Source organism: Aegilops tauschii, chromosome 1, assembly GCF_002575655.3.
Source record: "Aegilops tauschii subsp. strangulata cultivar AL8/78 chromosome 1, Aet v6.0, whole genome shotgun sequence".
NCBI lineage: Eukaryota > Viridiplantae > Streptophyta > Magnoliopsida > Poales > Poaceae > Aegilops > Aegilops tauschii.
In genome coordinates, this window is record NC_053035.3 from 261,325,250 (window position 1) to 261,351,276 (window position 26,027).

The 26,027-nt window shown below is 41.7% G+C and overlaps 1 long non-coding RNA gene across 1 annotated transcript; it reads right to left on the bottom strand.

Annotated features, from left to right (window-relative positions):
- Positions 1-3,087: 3,087 nt before the first annotated feature.
- Positions 3,088-6,213, bottom strand: LOC120976321 (uncharacterized). Its single transcript, XR_005771576.2, has 2 exons — positions 5,716-6,213; positions 3,088-3,413 (listed from the first exon to the last, which is right to left on the bottom strand). It is a non-coding gene; the product is annotated as an uncharacterized lncRNA (long non-coding RNA).
- Positions 6,214-26,027: the final 19,814 nt, after the last annotated feature.

A 26,027-nucleotide genomic window follows, 5' to 3' on the forward strand; every position in this document is an offset into this window, starting at 1 on the left:
TTCAGATCTGTGATAGAAGGTGTACCCAACAGTTTCTTTTGGGTATCCTATGAAGACGCACTTCTCTGAATTGGATTCGAGCTTATCAGGTTGAAGCTTTTTCACATAAGCATCGCAGCCCCAAACTTTAAGACACGACAGCTTAGGTTTCTTGCCAAACCACAGTTCATATGCTGTCGTCTCAACGGATTTAGATGGTGCCCTATTTAACGTGAATGCAGCTGTCTCTAAAGCATAACCCCAAAACGATAGTGGTAAATCGGTAAGAGACATCATATATCGCATCATATCTAATAAAGTACGGTTACGACGTTCGGACACACCATTACGCTGTGGTGTTCCAGATGGCGTGAGTTGTGAAACTATTCCACATTGTTTCGAATGAAGACCAAACTCATAACTCAAATATTCACCTCCACGATCAGATCGTAGAAACTTTATTTTCTTGTTATGATGATTTTCCACTTCACTCTGAAATTCTTTGAACTTTTCAAATGTTTTAGACTTATGTTTCATTAATTAGATATACCCATATCTGCTCAAATCATCTGTGAAGGTCAGAAAATAATGATACCCGCCGCGAGCCTCAACACTCATCGGACCGCATACATCAGTATGTATTATTTCCAATAAGTCAGTGGCTCGCTCCATTGTTCCGGAGAATGGAGTCTTAGTCATCTTGCCCATGAGGCATGGTTCGCAAGCATCAAGTGATTCCAAAAGCCCATCAGCATGGAGCTTCTTCATGCGCTTTACACCAATATGAGCAAAACGGCAGTGCCACAAATAAGTTGCACTATCATTATTAACTTTGCATCTTTTGGCTTCAATATTATGAATATGTGTATCACTACAATCGAGATTCAACAAAAATAGACCACTCATCAAGGGTGCATGACCATAAAAGATATTACTCATATAAATAGAACAACCATTATTCTAGATTTAAATGAATAACCGTTTCGCGTCAAACAAGATCCAGATATAATGTTCATGCTCAATGCTAGCACCAAATAACAATTATTCAGGTCTAAAACTAATCCCGAAGGTAGATGTAGAGGTAGCGTGCCGACAGCGATCACATCGACTTTGGAACCATTTCCCACGTGCATCGTCACCTCGTCTTTAGCCAATCTTCGTTTAATCCGTAGCCCCTGTTTCGAGTTGCAAATATGAGCAACAGAACCAGTATCAAATACCCAGGCGCTACTACGAGCATTAGTAAGGTACAAATCAATAACATGTATATCAAATATACCTTTCACTTTGCCATCCTTCTTATCCGCCAAATACTTGGGTCAGTTCCGCTTCCAGTGACTAGTCCCTTTGCAGTAGAAGCACTCCGTTTCAGGCTTAGGTCCAGACTTGGGGTTCTTCCCGAGAGTAGCAACTTGCTTTCTATTCTTCTTAAAGTTCCCTTTCTTCCCTTTGCCCTTTTTGTTGAAACTAGTGGTCTTGTTAACCATCAACACTTGATGCTCCTTCTTGATTTCTACCTCCGTAGCCTTTAGCATCGCGAAGAGCTCGGGAATTGTCTTTTCCATCCCTTGCATATTATAGTTCATCACGAAGCCTTTATAGCTTGGTGGCAGTGATTGAAGAACTTTGTCAATGACACTATCATCAGGAAGATTAACTCCCAGTTGAGTCAAGTGGTTACGGTACCCAGACATTTTGACTATGTGCTCACTGACAGAACTACTCTCCTCCATCTTGTAGCTATAGAACTTGTTGGAGACTTCATATCTCTCAACTCAGGCATTTGCTTGAAATATTAAATTCAACTCCTGGAACATCTCATATGCTCCATGACGTTCAAAACGTCTTTGAAGTCAAAATTCTAAGCCGTAAAGCATGGCACACTGAACTATTGAGTAGTCATTAGCTTTAGTCTGCCAGACATTCATAACGTCCAGAGTTGCTCCTGCAGCGGGCCTTGCACCTAGCGGTGCTTCCAGGACGTAATTCTTCTGTGCAGCAATGAGGATAATCCTCAAGTTACGGACCCAGTCCATGTAGTTGCTACCATCATCTTTCAACTTAGCTTTCTCCAGGAACGCATTAAAATTCAAGGGAACAGTAGCACGGACCATTGATCTACAACAGTATAGATATGCAAAAAACTATCAGGACTAAGTTCATGATAAATTAAAGTTCAATTAATCATATTACTTAAGAACTCCCACTTAGATAGACATCCCTCTAGTCATCTAAATGATCACGTGATCCATATCAACTAAACCATGTCTGATCATCACGTGACATGGAGTAGTTTTCAATGGTGAACATCTCTATGTTGTTCATATCTACTATATGATTCATGTTCGATCTTTCGATCTCAGTGTTCTGAGGCCATATCTGCATATGCTAGGCTCGTCAAGTTTAACCCGAGTATTCTGCACGTGCAAAACTGGCTTGCACCCGTTGTATGTGAACGTAGAGCTTATCACACCCGATCATCACGTGGTGTCTCGGCACGACGAACTGTAGCAACGGTCCATACTCAGGGAGAACACTTATACCTTGAAATTTAGTGAGGGATCATCTAATAATGCTATCGTCGTACTAAGAAAAATAAGATGCATAAAAGATAAACATCACATGCAATCAAAATACGTGACATGATATGGCCATCATCATCTTGTGCCTTTGATCTCCATCTCCAAAGCACCGTCACTACAAGAATCCTGTTAATACATGACAGTTTCAATCCGTCACAGACCTATGCAAAACTGTCATGCAAGACTATGTGTGACGAAAATAAATTCCGTCATGTACATCGCGTCATAATTTGACCACTGTACACTCCTTGACGGATCATCGAAAACCGTCACCGATCATGACGGAACTTGACCGTCATGGATGACACCTAACTACAGTGCTAATAACGGCGTTAACTTCTATGCCACATCATCATATGACATGGATCTGACGTGGCAGCCCATGTAGTAACCAGCCCATCTAAGTTTTGGCCCACTAAATTTTAGCCTGGTCCAAAAGTGGCAGCCCATATAATATCAACCAACTATAATTGAAGCCCATTAATTTCAAAGCCCACTAAAGGCCAGGAGATTCACACATCACTCATTTTTCATGAAAATTTTAAGCTAATAAGAATTTCACAAAACGTATATGCTCATGTCATTACAAAAAGAAAATTACAACATATCCAAAAATAACCTATACACAAGCGAAAAGAAAAGACCCAAAAAACATTAATTTTACAAGCATGTCTCAAAGAACACCATGCTACTCTACAGCCAACACCGCCACCATCAAGCAAGGCACCTCTTATCAGAACGCTACACACCAACCAGGGGTCATCCAGCATTTATAGCAGCAAATCTACCAGTCCACGCCAATGTTGTCAAAACACGTGTCTTTGTTGTTGAAAATGCTCCCATAACCAACATCTGCCACATGATGAAAAATATGTCGCATTATTTTCAATCAGTACGTTAAACTACAAGTAGCTTACTACACATTATAAAGTTCTATATTGTTTCACTCCCAGGATGCAAAGTAGTGCAACAAATTAACAAAAGTGTGAAAAGAAACAACTGGTGGCACAGAAAGGACTGATGAGCATACATAGATCAATAGAGTTGGTAGTAAACTCCATTGTGCTTATTTTACACTATCACTACACAAAACTCGATAAGAAATGTAGCCTGTCTGAATATTGCACATTAATGAAAATTTCTAGGCATTGTTTCTCAATAGGTAAAAAAGAAATGTACCAATTCCATGATGATTAGAGTGGTCTACATATATTTGTAAGACAATCTAACCTACGATATTTCAAGTGTCTTCTATTGAGTGAATCTGCAAGGTAACATAGAAACAGTTGTTGGTGACATTAAAAGATAACTCTAAGTGAAGACAATGTAATTACAGTAAATCATTGTTTCCCATTCCATACTACTATCTATCATTGGTAGTAATCAAGTTTAAAATGACTTGAACGGAAAAAAAGGGAAGTTAATTGAGCCACAAAGAAGATAAATTTTGGCATCCAAACGAAAAGATATATGCAATACACAATAACTGGCAATTTTTTAGTACTGGCCTATTTATCACATAGTACTTTTTCTCCCTTTTCAATAATAAAATACTATTACAGTGACCTACATATATTTGTAAGACAATCTGACCTACATATATTAATTTTTAGCATCTATCAGTTCTTTATTCACACACCAGCATAAACATCCGGTTAGCCATACTTCTACCTTTCATCAACTCTGGAGCTATTCCTGTAGCATTAAAAGGAGGTTTTTGGGCATCATGTCAGAGAAGGTTAATTCCAATTTCGTAACTGCAGACACGGTTAACTACAATTTTTAAATCGATGCAAGTTAAACATGTCAAAACTAAGTTGAAATCCAGATATATTAGTTTCCTTTTCATATGTGTATATCTATGAAATCAAACAGACTAATACATGGATACTGTGGTACGTATATACAATTACTTAGAATGATACATAATCCAGATAAACGGTTTGCACATTCTGACAATGTGTGAGGTTTCTTGATATTTACTCATTTTTTATGACGTTCAAATTTATAGTTATTCCCAGTTAATAATCAGAAAGTGTTTCAGGGTGCGTTTGGATGCAAAGTATTTTTGCAGTTTTACAAAATACTGTGTTTCTGAAACTTTGGTATCAAATACTTTGGGGTGTTTGGATGAAAGAAATACTTCACTTTAAGATACCATGGTATCTCTTATACTGTAGTATTTTTGTAGTATCTAAAAAAAGAGGCCCCGACCACTTTTTTCTTAACTGAGCCGAGAGAAATCGAAGGCCTCCCACTCCTCCTCTGTTTATTATCTATTAAACGAGGTGCAAACTCTCTCCTAATTATTAATCTGATTATTAGGCATTTAAGGTTGGGTGATTAGCTTGCATTTCGTTCGTTTGTGAGTCTATGTTCTTCCAGCCGTTGTCGTAGTAGTCTAACTGATTACTAGGCATTTCATGTTACATGACCGTATGGTATGGCATGGTTGCTTGTCAGTACAAGAGGTAGTTGTACTCTGTAGACTGCTACAGCACCTAGCATCCTGGAGAGGCCGAGAGGACTTGTATGCAAGGCATGGCTGCATGCATTGAGCAGCCGTTTTTGCAGGCAGATCAGTTCCTTGAGTGTAGCTCAGTTAGGTGCCGTCAGGTCAAAACTACAGTAAAATTACATTTACCAAATGAACTACTGGTTTTGGCCAAACCAAGAAAAACTGCAGTTTTGAGAAACCATAGTATTGATTGGCCACGCCTTGAAAAACTGAGGTTTCAAATTACCACAGTTTTAGAAAAACTGTGCTGCCAAACTAGTGCTCAGTTAATAATTAAGTTTTTTCTCAAGTACTACATACACACATCAAAACAAGTGCATTCTGGCGAGATAGAGTCACGGCTGAATTTATATCTAACAGGCTCAAGTTTCCGAATTAAGTCCCAAAAGATATGTACCAAAGCAATAAATTAGAAAAAAATAGCTATATCATACTATATGGATTAGCATTAGTTTGCCCTGATTAAATTATGTGTAAAAGTGCAACAGATCCACAAAACAATCAGCAATTAATCAAGCTCACATGTTCATCTCAGCAATTGAATCCACCTCTAAACTGAACAAAAACATGATCTGTATTCACATTACAAGTATCATTCAGATTTGGGCGTAAAGGGGGGAGATAGGAGAAGCTCACCACGCTAGGAGGGCAGAACGCAGCCGGTGAGCTCGTCCAAGCGCTGCAGGACAGGAGGCCAAGGGGGCGCTGGACTTGCTGCTCCACCTCTTCCAGCGAAGAGAGCTTGTTGGGGACGACCGCATCGAGGAGGAGCACGTCATGTACGCCGTTGGATGGGCGAAGAAGGGGAATTCAGGAGCTGGGCATGCTTGTGCTATACCGGCGCTCCTCCTTGGAGGTCGAGGAGGAGAGAGAGCACCGGCGTTCGCCGCCACCGCCGACGAGCAGGACAAGGCCGCCATGCCCGCCCTAGCCCGGGACCGGGTTCTGCAGGGTGCATCGCGTCCGTGGATCCCGCGGGAGTAGCTCCTCCGCGCCGCCCTGCTGGATGTGGACCATCAGAAAGATAGGGCGCCCGTGGGGGCGCTATAGATGACCGAGAAGAGTCGCCGGAGATGCGCCGACGATGAAGACGATGCCGGAGCCGAAACCCTAGCACGGGTGTGGGTTTTGGGAGTGATACGTCTCCAACGCATCTATAATCTACTGTTTTGGACATTATTGGGCTTTATTATTCATTTTTATATTATTTTTGGGACTAACGTATTAACCGGAGGGCCAGCCTAGAATTGCTATTTTTTTGCCTATTTCAGAGTTTCGCAGAAAAGGAATATCAAACGGAGTCCAAACGGAATGAAACCTTAGGGAACGTGATTTTTAGGAAGAATATGATCCAGGAGACTTGGACCCTACGTCAAGAAACAAAAGAGGAGGCCACGAGGTAGGGGGCGCGCCTACCCCCCAGGGCGCGCCCTCCACCCTCGTGGGCCCCCTGTTGCTCCACCGACGTACTCCTTCCTCCTATATATACCTACGTACCCCAAACGATCAGATACGGAGCCAAAAACCTAATTCCACCGCCGCAACCTTCTGTACCCACGAGATCCCATCTTGGGGCCTGTTTCGGAGCTCCGCCGGAGGGGGCATCGATCACGGAGGGCTTCTACATCATCACCATAGCCCCTCCGATGAAGTGTGAGTAGTTTACCTCAGACCTTCGGGTCCATAGTTATTAGCTAGATGGCTTCTTCTCTCTTTTTGGATCTCAATACAATGTTCTCCCCCTCTCTCGTGGAGATCTATTCGATGTAATCTTCTTTTGCGGTGTGTTTGTTGAGACCGATGAATTGTGGGTTTATGATCAAGATTATCTATGAACAATATTTGAATCTTCTCTGAATTCTTCTATGTATGATTGGTTATCTTTGCAAGTCTCTTCGAATTATCAGTTTGGTTTGGCCTACTAGATTGATCTTTCTTGCAATGGGAGAAGTGCTTAGATTTGGGTTCAATCTTGCGGTGTCCTTTCCCAGTGACAGTAGGGGCAACAAGGCACGTATTGTATTGTTGCCATCGAGGATAACAAGATGGGGTTTTTATCATATTGCATGAATTTATCCCTCTACATCATGTCATCTTGCTTAAGGCGTTACTCTGTTTTTATGAACTTAATACTCTAGATGGATGCTGGATAGCGGTCGATGAGTGGAGTAATAGTAGTAGATGCAGGTAGGAGTCGGTGTACTTGTCTCGGGCGTGATGCCTATATGCATGATCATACCTAGATACTCTCATAACTATGCTCAATTCTGTCAATTGCTCAACAGTAATTTGTTCACCCACCGTAGAATACTTATGCTCTCGAGAGAAGCCACTAGTGAACCTATGGCCCCCGGGTCTATCTTCATCATATTAATCTTCCAACACTTAGTTATTTCCTTTGCTTTTTACTTTGCTTTTATTTTACTTTGCATCTTTATCAAAAAAATACCAAAAATATTATCCTATCATATCTATCAGATCTCACTCTCGTAAGTGACCGTGAAGGGATTGACAACCCCTTATCGCGTTGGTTGGGAGGATTTATTTGTTTTGTGTAGGTGCGAGGGACTCGCGCGTAGCCTCCTACTGGATTGAAACCTTGGTTCTCAAAAACTGAGGGAAATACTTACGCTACTTTGCTGCATCACCCTTTCCTCTTCAAGGGAAAACCAACGCAGTGCTCAAGAGGTAGCAAGAAGGATTTCTGGCGCCGTTGCCGGGGAGGTGAGTGCTTGAAGGTATATCTTTAGATCTTGCAATCGAATCTTTTGTTTCTTGTTTTAGCACTAGTTTAGTTCATAAAAGAAAACTACAGAAAAATGGAATTGAGTTTACCACATACGCTTCATCTTTTTAATATCTTTCGTGAGAATGATGGAAAGGAAAATTGTGCCAAAATGTTAGAAGAAGAATGCATTAAAATGTTTGGCACTAAATATTTGAATGATGAGCATGATTGCAATGTTGTTAGTATAAATTCTATGAATATCCATCATGCTAATGATATGCAAAGCCACAAGCTTGGGGAAGCTATGTTTGATGAAGATGATATTTTTTGTCCCCCAAGCTTTGATGAGCAAATTTACTATGATGAAAGCATGCCTCCTATCTATGATGATTATTGTGACGACACGTATGCTTTAAATAATAATGATAACCATGAAACTTGTCATCTTGATCTTAATTTTTAATCACTTGATAGTTATTTTGTTGAGTTTGCTCCCACTACCATTGATGAGAATAAATTTGCTTATGTGGTAAGATCAACATTGTTCAGAGTGGAAACACTTGTAATGTGGAAAAAATGGCTCCCACCCACCTCTTCCCCGGCGACACCCACCACCTCCGGCGATCTCCTCAACTGGCCATCTTTTTCTAGTTTCTCTCCAACGGATCTCTTCGGGGTGTTGTGATCTACACGCTCATACCCATCTTTCATGGGTTCCAATGATGGATCCACCCTTGGCTTGGACTTCTCCAAGGGTTTGTTTTTTGCTGATAAGGTTTTCCAATCTACTGGTTTTTCTGTGCACCCCATGGAGGAATCGGAGATCTTCACCATGGTTGTCTCCTTTGGGCGTCATGATTTTCGTCTGAATGAAGATTTAGTGGCGGCGGCACTTGAGGCAGCCCTCGGAGGTTCGGCTATTGAGTTCATGGTTTTCTTGATCAAGGATAAGGTATTTGGATTTCAAGTCTCTTGCAGAGCAGTAGCCATGATTATTCTAAGTCTTAGATCGTTTGCATGTGATCATTTCAAATGTTACTTTCATCTTTGGGGTAACGGTGGCCCAAATTGGGGTCGTGAGTTTAAGATCTGGAAATTAGAATGTGATCCCGAGTGGGTTCTTGTCAGCCCTACCAAAAGGCGTGCTACTCTGGGTTTGTTGGCCATGCATAAGAGACCTTCTAAGTCCTCGTTCAAATCTGCTAATCCTGTCAGCAAGAAAGCTTCTTTTGCAGTTTTTCAAAACTACGCAGCTTGTCGTGGTTATCGTTTTCCTGCATCTGAAAATTGTATTCAAAACTGAAGAGGCGGGTTATTCTATCCCTCCACATGAGAGGGTTGTCGTTCATCCCACTTTGCCGGCGAATCTCCGGTGGATGTCGACGAGGCCTTCGATATCTTTTGGCACGGTGCAAGATCTACTGTCTCCAGCTGATCGGACGCCGCCATCCTCGGGCGGGAATCATGGTTCTTTGATTGTGGACATACCTGGCCATGTTGGGTCGTCTTTGGTGTGTGCCACGGGCCGGGAGGAGCACACGAGTTTTGGGCCGCTGGATAGGGCTGAGCAGGATCTCTCCCCTGGGCCTGTTAACATTCCTTCTTCGCAACAGGCAAGAGAAGATTTTGATGATTTGATTTCTGGAATGGTTGAGGAAGTGCACACGTGTCAGATTTGTTTGGAAAAGGGACATTTTTCTTCTGTTTGCACGTCAAAACTCTGGTGCCTCTCTTGCTGCCGTGTCGGGCATGTTAAAAAAGATTGCAACAAATTCGCTCGGATCTTGGGTTGGGTTTGGCAACCAAAACCCGCTAACGTTGCAACTTCCGAGACCTCCAGCGAGAATATCTCTCTGACGTCGCATTTACCAATCTTGGACCTCCCTTGCACTTCCACATTTACTTCCTCGTCCAGTCCCATCAGCCCTGGACCCAAGACTCCTTCGTCTCCGCCGTCTGCTACACCTCCTCCGCTGCTGCACTCGTCGTCGGCGTCGCTGGAGCGTGAGTGCTCCGCTCATGGCCAACTTCCATCTGGATCCTCTGCTCTATGTCCCGGCTGGCCACCACATTGTTGACGGTGGAGATGACCGGGTGCCGCGAACCTTTGTGACGCCACATACCCCAATTGTGCGCCGCCATGAAGAGTTTATGCTTGCTGAGGTAATGCCGATCCCTCCGCCTGATCAGATAGGTGCTGCTAGGGAAGAGGTTGTGCAGTGGCTGCAAGCGCATGGTGTTTTAGTCAGGTCGGCGCAGCCCTGGATTCACTCTGTAGGTCTTTTTGAGCTTCGTGATGCTGCTGTCCGGTTCCAGTTGCTTCAACTCCCTCCGCAGCCGCTGGGTAATGATTGTTTTGTTCGCTTCATGAAGCATGATGAGGGGGAGTCTTTCAGGGGCGCCCAAGGTTTCCATCAAGGTTTACTCATGTTCTTGGGCATCCCTTTAGATCTTCGCAATACTGATTGTATCAGAGCTGCTGTGAACACGTTCGGCAAATTTCATCATTGGATTAGTGATGATCCATATCTGGTACGGTCTCTGGTTTTTGCTTCTTTACCTGAAGATGTTCTCGTGCCCCGTGATGTCGTCTTCATGGATTATGCTGCTTGGGGTGGCGCGAGGGTCTCTTGGACGGCTCCTCTGTATATTTTGGGAGCGAATTTTTCTGAACAAATGCCACAAGATGAAGACTGGATGCCCATCAATGGCAATCCGCATCCGGTCCCCGGGGTGCCGTTCCCGGAATTGCCACCGTTCTTTTTGCCTCCGTATCCAGCCTTGGGATGGAATGATGTCCCTCCTCCTCCTCCAGAGCCTGCCGTCAATGATGTGGAAGACAACAACTGGGGTGCTTGGAATGAGCCAGTGGACCAGCCCGTTCCACAAGACCAGGAATCTATGGTGATCGATGATTCTGCACAGCCCAGTTCTGATGCTGTCCAGCAGAATCATGTTATTCCTATTGTTTCATCCGATGAGGAACTGCCTGAGGCTGATAATGTTCTTTTGGATGACGATATTAATGATGTTAGAAACTGGGCTATTGTGGTTTACCAGCCTCCTCTGATTGTGCCTGAAGTGGAACTGCCTGCTGCTGTTCCTTTTGGACCTCCTTTGCCGCCTGAGATGATATGGAGAAGGTCTTTTGAAAACCTTCTGCAGGCTCCTGTTGTCTACAATGTTCCAAAACTTGTTGCTCTGCAGCCTATTGAGCCAGTGGTTTTATCTAAGAGGAGTTGGGACTTGGCCTTCAGAGACATGGATTTACCTATGCTGACCTGGAGGGACCAGGAGCCAATTAGGTCGGTTGCTCGGGCTTTGTTCTCTGAAGATGTTTCAGACATTCAGCTTTCTTCTTCTCCAACTGGAGCACCCCCTAAAGCTAGAAGGCCTCGCAAGACGTTGGCGCCCACTCCCATTGTGGACACATCTATTCGAAGATGCACCAGGAGCTCGGCCCAACGTAATGGTTTCAAGCCCACTTTCCAGGAGCTTTCTATACAGCCCAAAAGGAGGAAGCCCAGAGCAAAGCCTTTCACTGCTGAGATGCCAGATGACCCAGCCCAGGAGGAGATCCCACTAGCTACACCTGTTGCTCGTCTGCAAGAAATTGGAAGGGAACTAGAGATTGATGCTCAACTCCTAACTGTGGATGCTCTTATGGTGGATCCACCTCTTGCTGATGCCACTAATGCAAATGAATAGTGTGCTCCTTTACTATTGGGTCTGGCAAGGCTTTAAATTTGCTCTTATGCTGTCCTTTTGTTGGTCACTTTGTCATGCAAACTTTATTGTAATGGTGTTGGGTCAGACTGTTATGTGCTCTTTTGTTCATATAGCATTGTGTGTTGTATGCTTGGTGGACCTTCTCAATTTATGTTTTAATGAGTAACCTTTGTAGAAACTGGAATGTTTTGTGCTGGAATGTCAGAGGTTTAAATTCTGAGGCTAGGCAAAGAGCAGTTAGGCAAAAAATCGATGAAAGTCAGTGTGTTGTTGTCTGTTTGCAGGAAACCAAATGCTCATCTTTTGACTCTAGGTCAATTAAGAGTTTCTGCCCTAAGATATTTGACAGCTTTGCTTGCTCTCCTGCAATGGGAGCCTCTGGGGGAATTCTTGTGGTCTGGAACTCTTCTGTTTTTCTTGGAACTTTACTTGAAATTCAGCAGTTTGCTGTAGTTGTTGAGTTTGTGTCCAGACAGAACAATGAAAAATGGACCTTGGTTGCTGTATATGGGCCTTGTCAGGGTGAAGCTAGAGATAATTTTGTCAATTGTCTATATAACCTAAGTATTCCTGTTGATGAGAATTGGCTGCTTTTAGGAGACTTTAATTTCATTAGGTCCATAGATAACAGAAATTTGCCTGGAGGGGACCTAAATGACATGTTCATCTTTAATGAGATAATTGGGCATCTGGGCCTTCTTGAGTTACCCATCAAGGGAAGAGCTTTCACTTGGTCCAATATGCAAGACAGCCCACTTCTTAAGCAATTGGACTGGTTTTTCACCTCAGTAGACTGGATCTCTGTCTATCCTATGACTGAAGTGCTCCCCCTTGCTAGGACTGCATCTGATCATGTACCATGTGTTGTCACAATCAAAACATCTATCCCTAAGTCAAATCTATGTAGGTTTGAGAACTATTGGTTGGAGCTGGAAGGATTTATGGATTGTGTTGCCAAGTCTTGGAAAATGCCTTCTAGGAAGGGACACATAACTGCTAGAATTGCTGATAAGTTCAAGTCTCTCAGAATGTGCCTTAAAAGATGGCAAATGAATGTTTCTAAGTTGAAACTCCTGATTGGTAAATGTAATCATGTTATTTTGCTGCTGGATGACTTGGAGGAGTGGAGGCCTCTGTTTATTCAGGAGCTTAACTTCAGGAAAATTGTCAAAGTGCACCTGGAAAAATTGCTACATTTGCAATTCCTTTATTGGAAGAAAAGGTGTACTATCAGATACATTAAGGTGGGAGGGGAAAATACAAAGTTTTTCCATGCCATGGCCACTGAAAGGCACAGGAGGAATTCTATTGCAAGTCTCAAATTGCCTGATGGTTCTGTGATCAATGATCATGCTCAAATGGAAGGAATCATCTGGAATTGTTTTAAAAATAGGATGGGCACATCAAGAGGCATTGTCATGGGCTTTGACCTCTCTGATCTCATCACCCCTGTGGAAGGCCTTGACATTCTCACCAAACCTTTTGAAAAAGATGAAATGGACAAGGTGGTTCAGCATATGCCTGTGGATAAAGCTCCAGGTCCTGATGGCTTTAATGGCCTATTTTTCAAAAAATGCTGGCATCTAATTTCTGAGGACTTTTATGAGCTAGCTCAGGAATTCTATGAGGGTGGTGCTATCTTAGATAACATTAATGATTCCTTCATTACTCTTGTACCTAAAAAGCTTGCACCTGAAGAGGTTGGAGATTATAGGCCTATTTCTCTCACTAGTATGGGCCTGAAGTTTCTTTCTAAAATGGCAGCAAATAGGTTTCAAGAGGTGATCTTGCAGTGCATTCACAAGAACCAATATGGTTTTATTAAGAGCAGAACAATCCAGGATTGTATTGGCTGGACCTTTGAGTATTTGCATCAGTGCCACCAATCTAGGAGGCCAATTGTAATCCTTAAATTAGATTTTGAAAAGGCTTTTGACTCTCTGGAACATGAGGCTCTTTTTCAGATTCTTAGGCATAAAGGTTTTAATGAGAAATGGATTCTCTGGATGAAGCAGCTGCTGGGTACTGGTACTTCCTCAGTTCTTCTTAATGGTGTCCCTGGGAGAAATTTTTTTTGTAAAAAGGGGGTCAGGCAGGGTGATCCTGTCTCTCCACTTCTCTTTGTTATTGCTGCTGATCTGTTGCAATATGTCATCAATGACATGTTCAGAAGAGGAATTCTCCATCTGCCTATCCCTTGTCATGACCTGGATTACCCTGTGATCCAATATGCAGATGATACTTTAATCATCTTACCTGCTGACAGGATTCAGCTCCTGGCCTTGAAAGATATGCTTCAAGTGTTTGCTCAGTCCACTGGCCTTGATGTCAACTACCACAAATCTTTCCTCATCCCCATAAATGTTGATCCTATTGTCATGAATGATCTTGCTACTGCTTTTGGTTGCCAGATAGGAAAGATGCCTTTCACTTATCTTGGGCTGCCAGTAGGAACCACAAGGCCCAAAATGGTGGACTTTATGCCTCTGGTGGACTGTATGGAGAGAAGAATGACTGCTAGTTCCTCTTTTCTCAACCAAGGAGAGAGGCTTCAATTTTTGAACTCTGCTCTGTCTTCAATGTCCATCTTCTTTATGTGCAGTTTGGCTGTTCCAGCTGGAATCCTCAAGCAGTTAGAGAGAATTCAGAGGCAGTGTTTGTGGAGAAAGAATAGAGATGAACCTGCCCCCTCCCTTGCTGCTTGGGAGCTTATTTGTAGGCCAAAAAACAGGGGTGGTCTTGGTATTCTCAATCTGGGGGTTCAAAATGTTGCCTTGCTCCTCAAACATGCTAGTAACTTCCTCAATAAAAATGATATTCCTTGGGTATCTCTCATTTGGGACTCTTACTACCATGGAAGGGTGCCTCAAGGAACATCTACTTGTGGCTCTTTCTGGTGGAAGGATATTTGCAAGGTTATGCTGAGTTTTAGAGAGTGTTCTTGGGTTGAGGTTAATGATGGTGACACTGCTTTTTTCTGGTCAGATAACTGGAATATTGGTGATGAGGTCTCTCTTCTTCAATCAAGATTTCCTAGGTTATTTTCTTATGTTAAGGACCCATGGATTACAGTCAAGGAGTTCTTCAGTTCTCAGGATATTGTACATCATTTTCATCTCCCACTGTCTGCTCAGGCTTTTGGAGAATTGGGCATGATTCAATCTATGATGGATTCTCATAGCAGAGTATCTGGCTCTAAGGATGTGTCATTTTGGCAGAACTCTTCTAACCAGTATAGACCCAAGATGTTTTACACCAACACATTCCAGTCTGAAACCTTTAACCCTCTGCTCTGTTGGATATGGAAATCATCCTGTACTCTCAACATTAAGGTGTTTGCTTGGATGCTCATCATGGACAGGCTGAATACAAAGGATATGGTGGAAAGAAGGCATTGGCACATGGAGGATGGTGTGCATTGTAGACTCTGCCCCCTGCAGGTTCAAGAGACCAGGGATCATCTCTTCTTCAACTGCAATTTCAGTGTTCGTGTCTGGAACTACCTGCAAATTGACTGGCCTGCAGGGAACTCTATGTCTGATGTGGCTATTCAGGCTAGGAATGATTTTGACAAGCCTTTTTTCTTTGAAGTGGTGTTCACTGCATGTTGGAACATTTGGATCATTTGAAATGCCAAGGTTTTCATAAATGAGAGGGCCAGATTTTATAAATGGCGTGCTGCTTTTAGGCATGATATCTCCTTGTTGTAATATAGGATTAAATTTTCCTAGAAGGATGACCTTCTCAAGTGGATCTCTTTCCTTCCCCCTTAAGGCTTAGTGTAGTAAGGCTTTTTTGCCCCCCTCCTCTCCTTTTAGTTTAGCTTCTTTTTCTAGATTACTCCTTGTAATCAGCTGTTGTATCTTTGTTACTTTGTTTAATAAAGTTTTTGATATGCTGTGGGGGTTTACCCCACAGTTCCCAGTCAAAAAAATTGCTTATGTGGTGAGTAGTAAAAATTCAACGCTTGTAGATCATGAAAAGAATGATTTAGGTGCTGGTTATATTGTTTAATTCATTCATGATGCTACTGAAAGTTATTATGAGGGAGGAATGTATGCTTGTAGGAATTGCAATAATATCAAGTTTCCTCTCTATGTGCTTAAAGTTTTGAAGTTATGTTTGTTTTGCCTTCCTATGCTAGTTGATTATTGTTCCCATAAGTTATTTGCTCACAAAATCCCTATGCATAGGAAGTGGGTTAGACTTAAATGTGCTAGTCATATCCTTCATGATGCTCTCTTTATGTTTCAATTCTTATCTTTTATGTGAGCATCATTGAAACCATTATGCCTAGCTAGGGGCATTAAACGATAGCGCTTGTTGGGAGGAAACCCAATTTTATTTTAGTCTCTTACTTTTTGGTTCTGTTTAGGAATAAATAATCCATCTAGCTTCTGTTTAGATGTGGTTTTATGTTTTAATTAGTGTTTGTGCCAAGTAGAACCTTTGGGAAGACTTGGGTGAAGTCTTTATGATCTTGCTGTAAAAAACAGAAACTTTAGCGCTCACGAAATTAGCATCAACTTTTCACTGGAGAGTGCTATTTAGTTTATTCTTTTTGAAGATGATTACTAGACAAATTCCTTAGGTCCACCAATTTATTTTAGAATTTTTGGAGTTCCAGAAGTTTGCGTTAGTTACTGATTACTACAGACTGTTCTGTTTTTGACAGATTCTGTTTTCTATGTGTTGTTTGCTTATTTTGATGAATCTATGAGTAGTATCGGAGGGTATGAACCATAGAGAAGTTGGAATACAGTAGGTTAACACCAATAAAAATAAATAATGAGTTCATTACAGTACCTTGAAGTGGTGTTTTGTTTCCTTTCGCTAACGGAGCTTACGAGTTTTTTATTGAGTTTTGTGTTGTGAAGCTTTCAAGTTTTGGGTAAAGATTCGATGGACTATGGAATAAGGAGTGGCAAGAGCCTAAGCTTGGGGATGCTCAAGGCGCCCCAAGGTAATATTCAAGGACAACCAAGAGCCTAAGCTTGGGGATGCCCCGGATGGCATCCCCTCTTTCGTCTTCATTCATCGGTAACTTTACTTGGAGCTATATTTTTATTCACCACATGATATGTGTTTTGCTTGGAGCGTCATTTTATTTTCTTTTGTTTTGCTTGCTGTTTGAATAAAATACCAAGATCTGAAATTCTTAAATGTTAGAGAGTCTTCACATAGTTACATAATTATACAACTACTCATTGATCTTCACTCATATCTTTTGGAGTAGTTCGTTGTCTGCTCTAGTGCTTCACTTATATCTTCTAGAGCACAATGGTGGTTTTCTTTTGAAGAAATAGATGAACTCTCATGCTTCACTTATATTATTTTGAGAGTCTTAAACAGCATGGTAATTTGCTTAATCCTAATATGCTAGGTATTCAAGACTAGTAAAAACTTTCTTATGAGTGTGTTGAATACAAAGAGAAGTTTGATGCTTGATGATTGTTTTGAGATATGAAGATGGTGATATTAGAGTCATGATAGTTGAGTAGTTTTGAATTTTAGAAATACTTGTGTTAAAGTTTGTGATTCCCGTAGCATGCACGTATGGTGAACCGTTATGTGATGAAGTCGGAGCATGATTTATTTATTGATTGTCTTCCTTATGAGTGGCGGTCGGGGACGAGCGATGGTCTTTTCCTACCAATCTATCCCCCTAGGAGCATGCGCGTAATACTTTGCTTTGATAACTTGTAGATTTTTGCAATAAGTATATGAGTTCTTTATGACTAATGTTGAGTCCATGCATTATACGCACCCTTCTTCCTTCCACCATTGCTAGCCTCTCTAATACCGCGCACTTTTCGCCGTTATCATACACCCACCATAAACCTTCCTCAAAACAGCCACCATACCTACCTATCATGGCATTTCCATAGCCATTCCAAGATATATTTGCATGCAACTTTCCATCGTTCCGTTTATTATGACACGCTCCATCATTGTCATATTGCTTAGCATGATCATGTAGTTGACATCGTATTCGTGGCAAAGCCACCGTTCATAATTCTTTCATACATGTCACTCTTGATTCATTGCATATCCCGGTACACCGCCGGAGGCATTCACATAGAGTCATATTTTGTTCTAAGTATTGAGTTGTAATTGTTGAGTTGTAAGAAATAAAAAGTGTGATGATCATCATTTTTTAGAGCAATGTCCCAAGTGAGGAAAGGATGATGGAGACTATGATTCCCCCACAAGTCGGGATGAGACTCTGAAAAAAATGAGAGAAAAAGAGAGAAGGGACAATGTTACTATCCTTTTACCACACTTGTGCTTCAAAGTAGCACCATGATCTTCATGATAGAGAGTCTCTCATTTTGTCACTTTCATATACTAGTGGGAATTTTTCATTATAGAACTTGGCTTGTATACTCCAATGATGGGCTTCCTCAAAATGCCCTAGGTCTTCGTGAGCAATCGAGTTGGATGCACACCCACTTAGTTTCTTTTGTTGAGCTTTCATATACTTATAGCTCTAGTGCATCCGTTGCATGGCAATCCCTACTCACTCACATTGATATCTATTGATGGGAATCTCCATAGCCCTTTGATACGCCTAGTTGATGTGAGACTATCTTCTCCCTTTTTGTCTTCTCCACAACCACCATTCTATTCCACATATAGTGCTATGTCCATGGCTCACGCTCATGTATTGCGTGAAGATTGAAAAAGTTTGATAACGTCAAAAGTATGAAACAATTGCTTGGCTTGTCATCGGGGTTGTGCATGATTTAAATACTTTGTGTGGTGAAGATAGAGCATAGCCAGACTATATGATTTTGTAGGGATAACTTTCTTTAGCCATGTTATTTTGAGAAGACTTAATTGCTTTGTTAGTATGCTTGAAGTATTATTATTTTTATGTCAATATTAAACTTTTGTTTTGAATCTTTCGGATCTGAATATTCATACCACAATTAAGAAGAATTACATTGAAATTATGCCAAGTAGCACTCCGCATCAAAAATTCTGTTTTTATCATTTACCTACTCGAGGACGAGCAGGAATTAAGCTTGGGGATGCTTGATACGTCTCCAACGTATCTATAATTTTTGATTGCTCCATGCTATATTATCTACTTTTTTGGACATTATTGGGCTTTATTATTCACTTTTATATTATTTTTGGGACTAACCTATTAACCGGAGGCCCACGCCAGAATTGCTGTTTTTTGCCTATTTCAGAGTTTCGCAGAAAAGGAATATCAAACGGAGTCCACACGGAATGAAACCTTCGGGAACGTGATTTTTAGGAAGAATATGATCCAGGAGACTTGGACCCTACGTCAAGAAACAAAAGAGGAGGCCACGAGGTAGGGGGGCGCGCCTACCCCCCTAGGGCGCGCCCTCAGCCCTCGTGGGCCCCCTGTTGCTCCACCAACGTACTCCTTCCTCCTATATATACCTACATACCCCCAAACGATCAGATACGGAGCCAAAAACCTAATTCCACCACCGCAACCTTCTGTACCCACGAGATCCCATCTTGGGGCCTATACCGGAGCTCCGCCGGAGGGGGCATCGATCACGGAGGGCTTCTACATCATCACCATAGCCCCTCCGATGAAGTGTGAGTAGTTTACCTCAGACCTTCGGGTCCATAGTTATTAGCTAGATGGCTTCTTCTCTCTTTTTGGATCTCAATACAATGTTCTCCCCCTCTCTCGTGGAGCTCTATTCGATGTAATCTTCTTTTGCGGTGTGTTTGTTGAGACCGATGAATTGTGGGTTTATGATCAAGATTATCTATGAACAATATTTGAATCTTCTCTGAATTCTTTTATGTATGATTGGTTATCTTTGCAAGTCTCTTCGAATTATCAGTTTGGTTTGGCCTACTAGATTGATATTTCTTGCAATCGGAGAAGTGCTTAGCTTTGGGTTCAATCTTGCGGTGTCCTTTCCCAGTGACAGTAGGGGCAGCAAGGCACATATTGTATTGTTGCCATCGAGGATAACAAGATGGTTTTTTTTATCATATTGCATGAATTTATCCCTCTACATCATGTCATCTTGCTTAAGACGTTACTCTATTTTTATGAACTTAATACTCTAGATGCATGCTGGATAGCGGTCGATGAGTGGAGTAATAGTAGTAGATGCAGGCAGGAGTCGGTCTACTTGTCTCGGACGTGATGCCTCTATACATGATCATACCTAGATACTCTCATAACTATGCTCAATTCTGTCAATTGCTCAACAGTAATTTGTTCACCCACAGTAGAATACTTATGCTCTTGAGAGAAGCCACTAGTGAAACCTATGGCCCCCGGGTCTATCTTCATCATATTAATCTTCCAACACTTAGTTATTTCCTTTGCTTTTTTTACTTTGCTTTTATTTTACTTTGCATCTTTATCACAAAAATACCAAAAATATTATCCTATCATATCTATCAGATCTCACTCTCGTAAGTGACCGTGAAGGGATTGACAACCCCTTATCGCGTTGGTTGCGAGGATTTATTTGTTTTGTGTAGGTGCGAGGGACTCGCTCGTAGCCTCCTACTAGATTGATACCTTGGTTCTCAAAAACTGAGGGAAATACTTACGCTACTTTGCTGCATCACCCTTTCCTCTTCAAGGGAAACCAACGCAGTGCTCAAGAGGTAGCAGGGAGAGCGGTAGAGCCTTCGGGAAGGGAAAATCTTGCCGGAGGGGAGGATGGAGCCGACCGAGAAGAGCTCGGCGGTGAGCAGCGCGCCGGCGATAGCCGCCGGAATCACCGGAATCAGGAGTGGGGGCAGTTGTGGCGGCTGAGGGAACGGAGGAGAGAATGGGGATTAGGGTTAGAAGGGCATAGACTGTGACTTAAATAGGCTGGCTCCAAAATTTTGCCACAAGCCGCGTCGGCCTCTTAAAATTTCGATGCCCACGCGCGCTCTCGAAATTTCTGGCCCGTCCTCCTTTTATTTTGAGCTTCTTTTATTTTTGGCTACACATTCAACTGACATATGGGCCAACCAAGCCAACCATACACCACACATCAGCGGGAGCCATCGATGACGGTCCGGATGGTGCATAAAAGAAGAAATAGACTAGGCCAGCATGCTGATGTGTGACGGTTTCCATGACCGCCCATAGACGTCCATCATAATTGGGCTACCTTGTTTTGGAGGGCAGTCACATCTTGCTGATCCATGACGCTCTCCGTGACGGATAAGATAAAGCTGTCATAGTCCGTGACGATTTCTGAGAATGTCACCAGAAATCCATCATGTATTAACAAGTTTCTTGTAGTGCGTCATGATCTCCATCGTATCCGGCTTGACACCTTGATCTCCATCGTAGCATCGTTGTCGTCTCCTGATAACCCACAAGTATAGGGGATCAATTGTAGCCTCTTTTGATAAGTAAAGAGTGTCGAACCCAATGAGGAGCTAAAGGTAGAACAAATATTCCCTCAAGTTCTATCGACCACCGATACAACTCTATGCACGCTCAACGTTTGCTTTACCTAGAAAAAGTATGAAACTAGAAGTACTTTGTAGGTGTTGTTGGATAGTTTTGCAAGATAATAAAGAGCGCGTAAATAAAAACTAGGGGCTGTTTAGATAAAGAAATAATTAAGTTAGTCTTAGTAGAGAGCTTTTTGTCACAAGAAAGTTATTTGTCCCTAGGCAATCGACAACTAGACCGGTAATCACTATTGCAATTTTATATGAGGGAGAGGCATAAGCTAACATACTTTCTCTTCTTGGATCATATGCACTTATGATTGTAACTCTAGCAAGCATCCGAAACGACTAAAGATCATTAAGGTAAAACCCAACCATAGCATTATAAGGCATCAAGTCCTCTTTACTCCCATACGCAAACAACCTACTTACTCGGGTATGTGCTTCTGTCACTCACGCCACCCAGCATAAGCAAATCATGAACATATTGCAAACCCTACAGCGGGGATCCCTCACGCTTGCGCGACACGGAGAGAACCATAGGACAGCACCAATAATAAAACATGCAACTCAAACCAATCAAGATCATCAATGAACCCATAGGACAAAACAGATCTACTCAAACATCATAGGATGGCCATACATAATTGGGAATGTATAGCATTGAGCACCATGTTTAAGTAGAGATTACAGCGGGTAAAAGAGGGGTTACACCGCTTCATAGAGGGGGAGAGAGTTGGTGATGACGGCGGTGAAGTTGTTGGTGTAGATTGTGGTGACGATGATGGCCCCGGCGGCGTTCCAGCGCCACCGGGAGAGAGGGGGAGAGAGCCCCCTTCTTCTTCTTCCTTGACCTTCCCCCTAGATGGGAGAAGGGTTTCCCCTCTGGTCCTTGGCTTCCATGGTGGCGGAGGGGCGGGAGCCCCTCCGAGATTGGATCTCTCTCTCTCTCTCTCTCTCTCTCTCTCTCTCTCTCTCTCTCTCTCTCTGTTTCCTTCTGTTTCTGCGCTCCCTGATTCTGCCCTTTCACCGTTTCTTAAATTCCCGGAGATCCGTAACTCCGATTGGGCTGAAATTTTGACACGGTTTTTATCTGGATATTGGCTTTCTTGCGGAGAAAGAAGGGCACCAACCGCCTTACGGTGTGGCCACAAGGGCCCAGGGGGCGCCCCTCACCCTCGTGGGCCCCTCGGGCATCATCTCGCGTTGATTCCACTTCCCAAAGTTCACATAAAATCCAAAAAAATCTCCGTAAGATTTTATCCCGTTTGGACTCCGTTTGATATGGATTTTCTGCGAAACAAAAAACATGCAACAAACAGGAACTAGCACTGGGCACTGGATCAATATGTTAGTCCCAAAAATAGTATAAAAAGTTTCCAAAAGTATGTAAAAGTTGTAGAATATTGACATGGAACAATCAAAAATTATAGATACGACGGAGACGTATCAGCATCCCCAAGCTTAATTCCTGCTCGTCCTCGAGTAGGTAAATGATAAAAAAAGATAATTTTTGATGTGGAATGCTACCTAGCATAATCTTGATCACATAATCTAATCATGGCATGAATATTAAGACACGAGTGATTCAAAGCAATAGTCTATCATTTGACATTAAGACAACAATACTTCAAGCATACTAATAAAGCAATCATGTCTTCTCAAAATAACATGGCCAAAGAAAGTTATCCCTACAAAATCATATAGTCTGGCTATGCTCCATCTTCACCACACAAAATATTCAAATCATGCACAACCCCGATGACAAGCCAAGCAATTGTTTCATACTTTTGACATTCTCAAACCTTTTCAACTTTCACACAATACATGAGCGTGAGCCATGGACATAACACTATAGGTGGAATAGAATATGATGGTGGAGGTTGTGTGGAGAAGACAAAAGGGAGAAAGTCTCACATCAACTAGGCAAATTAATGGGCTATGGAGATGCCCATCAATCGATATCGATGCAAGTGAGTAGGGATTGCCATGTAACGGATGCACTAGAGCTATAAGTGTATGAAAGCTCAAATTGAAACTAAGTGGGCGTGCATCCAACTTGCTTGCTCACGAAGACCTAGGGCATTTGAGGAAGCCCATCGTTGGAATATACAAGGCAAGTTCTATAATGAAAATTCCCACTAGTATATGAAAGTGATAACTCAAGAGACTCTCTATATGAAGAACATGGTGCTACTCTGAAGCACAAGTGTGGTAAAAGGATAGTAACATTGCCCCTTCTCTCTTTTTCTCTCATTTTTTTGGTGGGCTTATTTGGCCTCTCTTTTTTATTTGGGCTTCTTTGGCCTCTCTTTTTCTTGTAAAGTCCGGAGACTCATCCCAACTTGTGAGGGAATCATAGCTTCCATCATCCTTTCCTCACATGGGACAATGCTCTAATAATGATAATCATCACACTTTTATTTACTTACAACTCAATATTACAACTCGATATCTAGAACAAAGATATGACTCTATATTAATGCCTCCGGCGGTGTACCGGGATGTGCAATGATCTAGCGTAGCAATGACATAAAAAAGGACAAGCCATGAAAACATCATGCTAGCTATCTTACGATCATGCAAAGCAATATGACAATGAATGCTCAAGCCATGTATATGAAGATGATGGAAGTTGCATGGCAATATATCTCGGAATGGCTATGGAAATGCCATGATAGGTAGGTATGGTGGCTGTTTTGAGGAAGATATAAGTAGGATTATGTGTGATAGAGCGTATCGTATCATGGGGTTTGGATGCACCGGCGAAGTTTGCACCAACTCTCGAGGTGAGAAAGGGCAATGCACGGTACCGAAGAGGCTAGCAATGATGGAAGGGTGAGAGTGCGTATAATCCATGGACTCAACATTAATCATAAAGAACTCACATAATTATTGCAAATGTCTAGAAGCTATCAAAACAAAGCATTAGACGCATGCTCCTAGGGGGGTAGATTGGTAGGAAAAGACCATCGCTCGTCCCCGACCGCCACTCATAAGGAAGACAATCAACAAATAAATCATGCTCCGACTTCGTTACATAACGGTTCACCATACGTGCATGCTATGGGAATCACAAACTTCAACACAAGTATTTCTACAATCTACAATTACCCACTAGCATGACTCTAATATCACCATCTTTATATCGCAAAACTATTGCAAGGAATCAAACATATCATATTCAGTGATCTACAAGTTTTATGTAGGATTTGATGACTAACCATGTGAATGACCAATTCCCGCTAACTCTCTAAATAGATATAAGTGAAGCAAGAGAGTTTAATTCTTTGTACAAAAGATATGCCCACGCTCTAACAAATATAAGTGAAGCAAAATAGCATTCTATAAATGGCGGTTTTCTATGTGTAGGGAAACAGGCAATCCAAACTTCAAATGATATAAGTGAAGCACATGAAGCATTCTATAAAGCCATACATCAAAAGATATAAGTTAAGTGCAATGAGCATTCTATAAATCAACCATGGACTATCTCATACCAGCATGGTGCATCAAAGAAAAGTGAAAACTAAATGCAAAAGACGCTCCAAGATTTGCACATATCACATGAACGAAACCGAAAACATACCGATACTTGTTGAAGAAAGATGGGATGCCTTCTGGAGCATCCCCAAGCTTAGACGCTTGAGTCTCCTTGAATATTTACTTGGGGTGCCTTGGGCATCCCCAAGCTTGAGCTTTTGCCTCTCCTCCTTCTCCTCACATCGAGACCTCCTCGATCTTTAATCACTTCATCCACACAAACTCAACAGAAAGTTTGGTAAGATCCGTTAGTATAATAAAGCAAATCACTACTCTAAGTACTGTAGCAAACCAATTCATATTTTTTTTGCATTTTAGCTACTGTAATATAACTTTTCCATGGCTTAATCCACTGATAGAAATCGATAGTTTCATCAAAACAAGCAAAACAATGCATCAAAAACAGAATCTGTCTTAAACAGGACAGTCTGTAGTAATCTGAACATTCACCATACCTATGGTACTCCAAAAATTCTGAAAAAATTAGGAAAAATAAAAAATTTGTATAGAAAGACAGTGCAAAATGTTTCAGAACCGTTTGACGTTCCAGTAAAAAATGTAAAATCGTGCACTACAGCCAAAGTTTCTGTTTTGCACCGCACAAACCAACAAGCAATGTGAACATCCTAAAGGCAAATCTTGGCACATTATTTTTATAATACGATGGAGTTGTACAAGGGGATAATTATTTTTGTTAAAAAGTTTCTATAATTAAGATTCACAAAGTTTCCGTGAGCATGAACAAAGTTCAAGGAGCTGCCCCACTTCAACAATGCTTGTCTCTCTCACTTCTACTTTCCTTTTTGAAAAGTTTTGGGTTCCCCTCTTTATTTTTTTGTTTTTAAAATCTATAGAAGCACTCAACAGAAATAAATGACTCTCTAAAACTTCCAGGTTGTCTCCCTAGCAGCGCTTTCTTTAAAGCCATTAAGCTAGGCATAAGGTGCTCAAGTAATGAATCCACCCGGATCCCAAGGTATATCAAAGCCAATTTGAATTAGCAATGATTTGGGATTTAGTAGTGAGCACAAAGCAACATATATCAAGCAATGACGAATTCTAACTCTCTTCCTATGCATCGGCATGTCATACAAGAACAATTCATGCGCATCAAGTAAAGGCCAATGCATAGTATAAGCAGTTTCTTGCAATTTTATCGTGTTGGAAACATAAAGAGGCGGAGATGTAGTTCCTTTCTCATAATAATTGCAAGTAGGAGCAGCAAGCTCATGCATATTATATTCATCAAAATCATCACGTGCAACAGTAAAAGGCAACCCATCAATATAATCCTTAACAAGAGCAAACTTCTCCGGTATAGTGTAGTTGGGAGAATTCAAAAAGATAATAGGACTATCATGTGTGGGTGCAATAGCAACAATTTCATGTTTAACATAAGGAACAATAGCAAGTTCATCTCCATAAGCATAATTCATATTGGCATCTTGACCACAAGCATAGCAAGCATCAAGTTCATCAAAAAGGGATATTTCAAAAGAATCAACGGGATCATAGCAATTATCATAGCATTCATCCT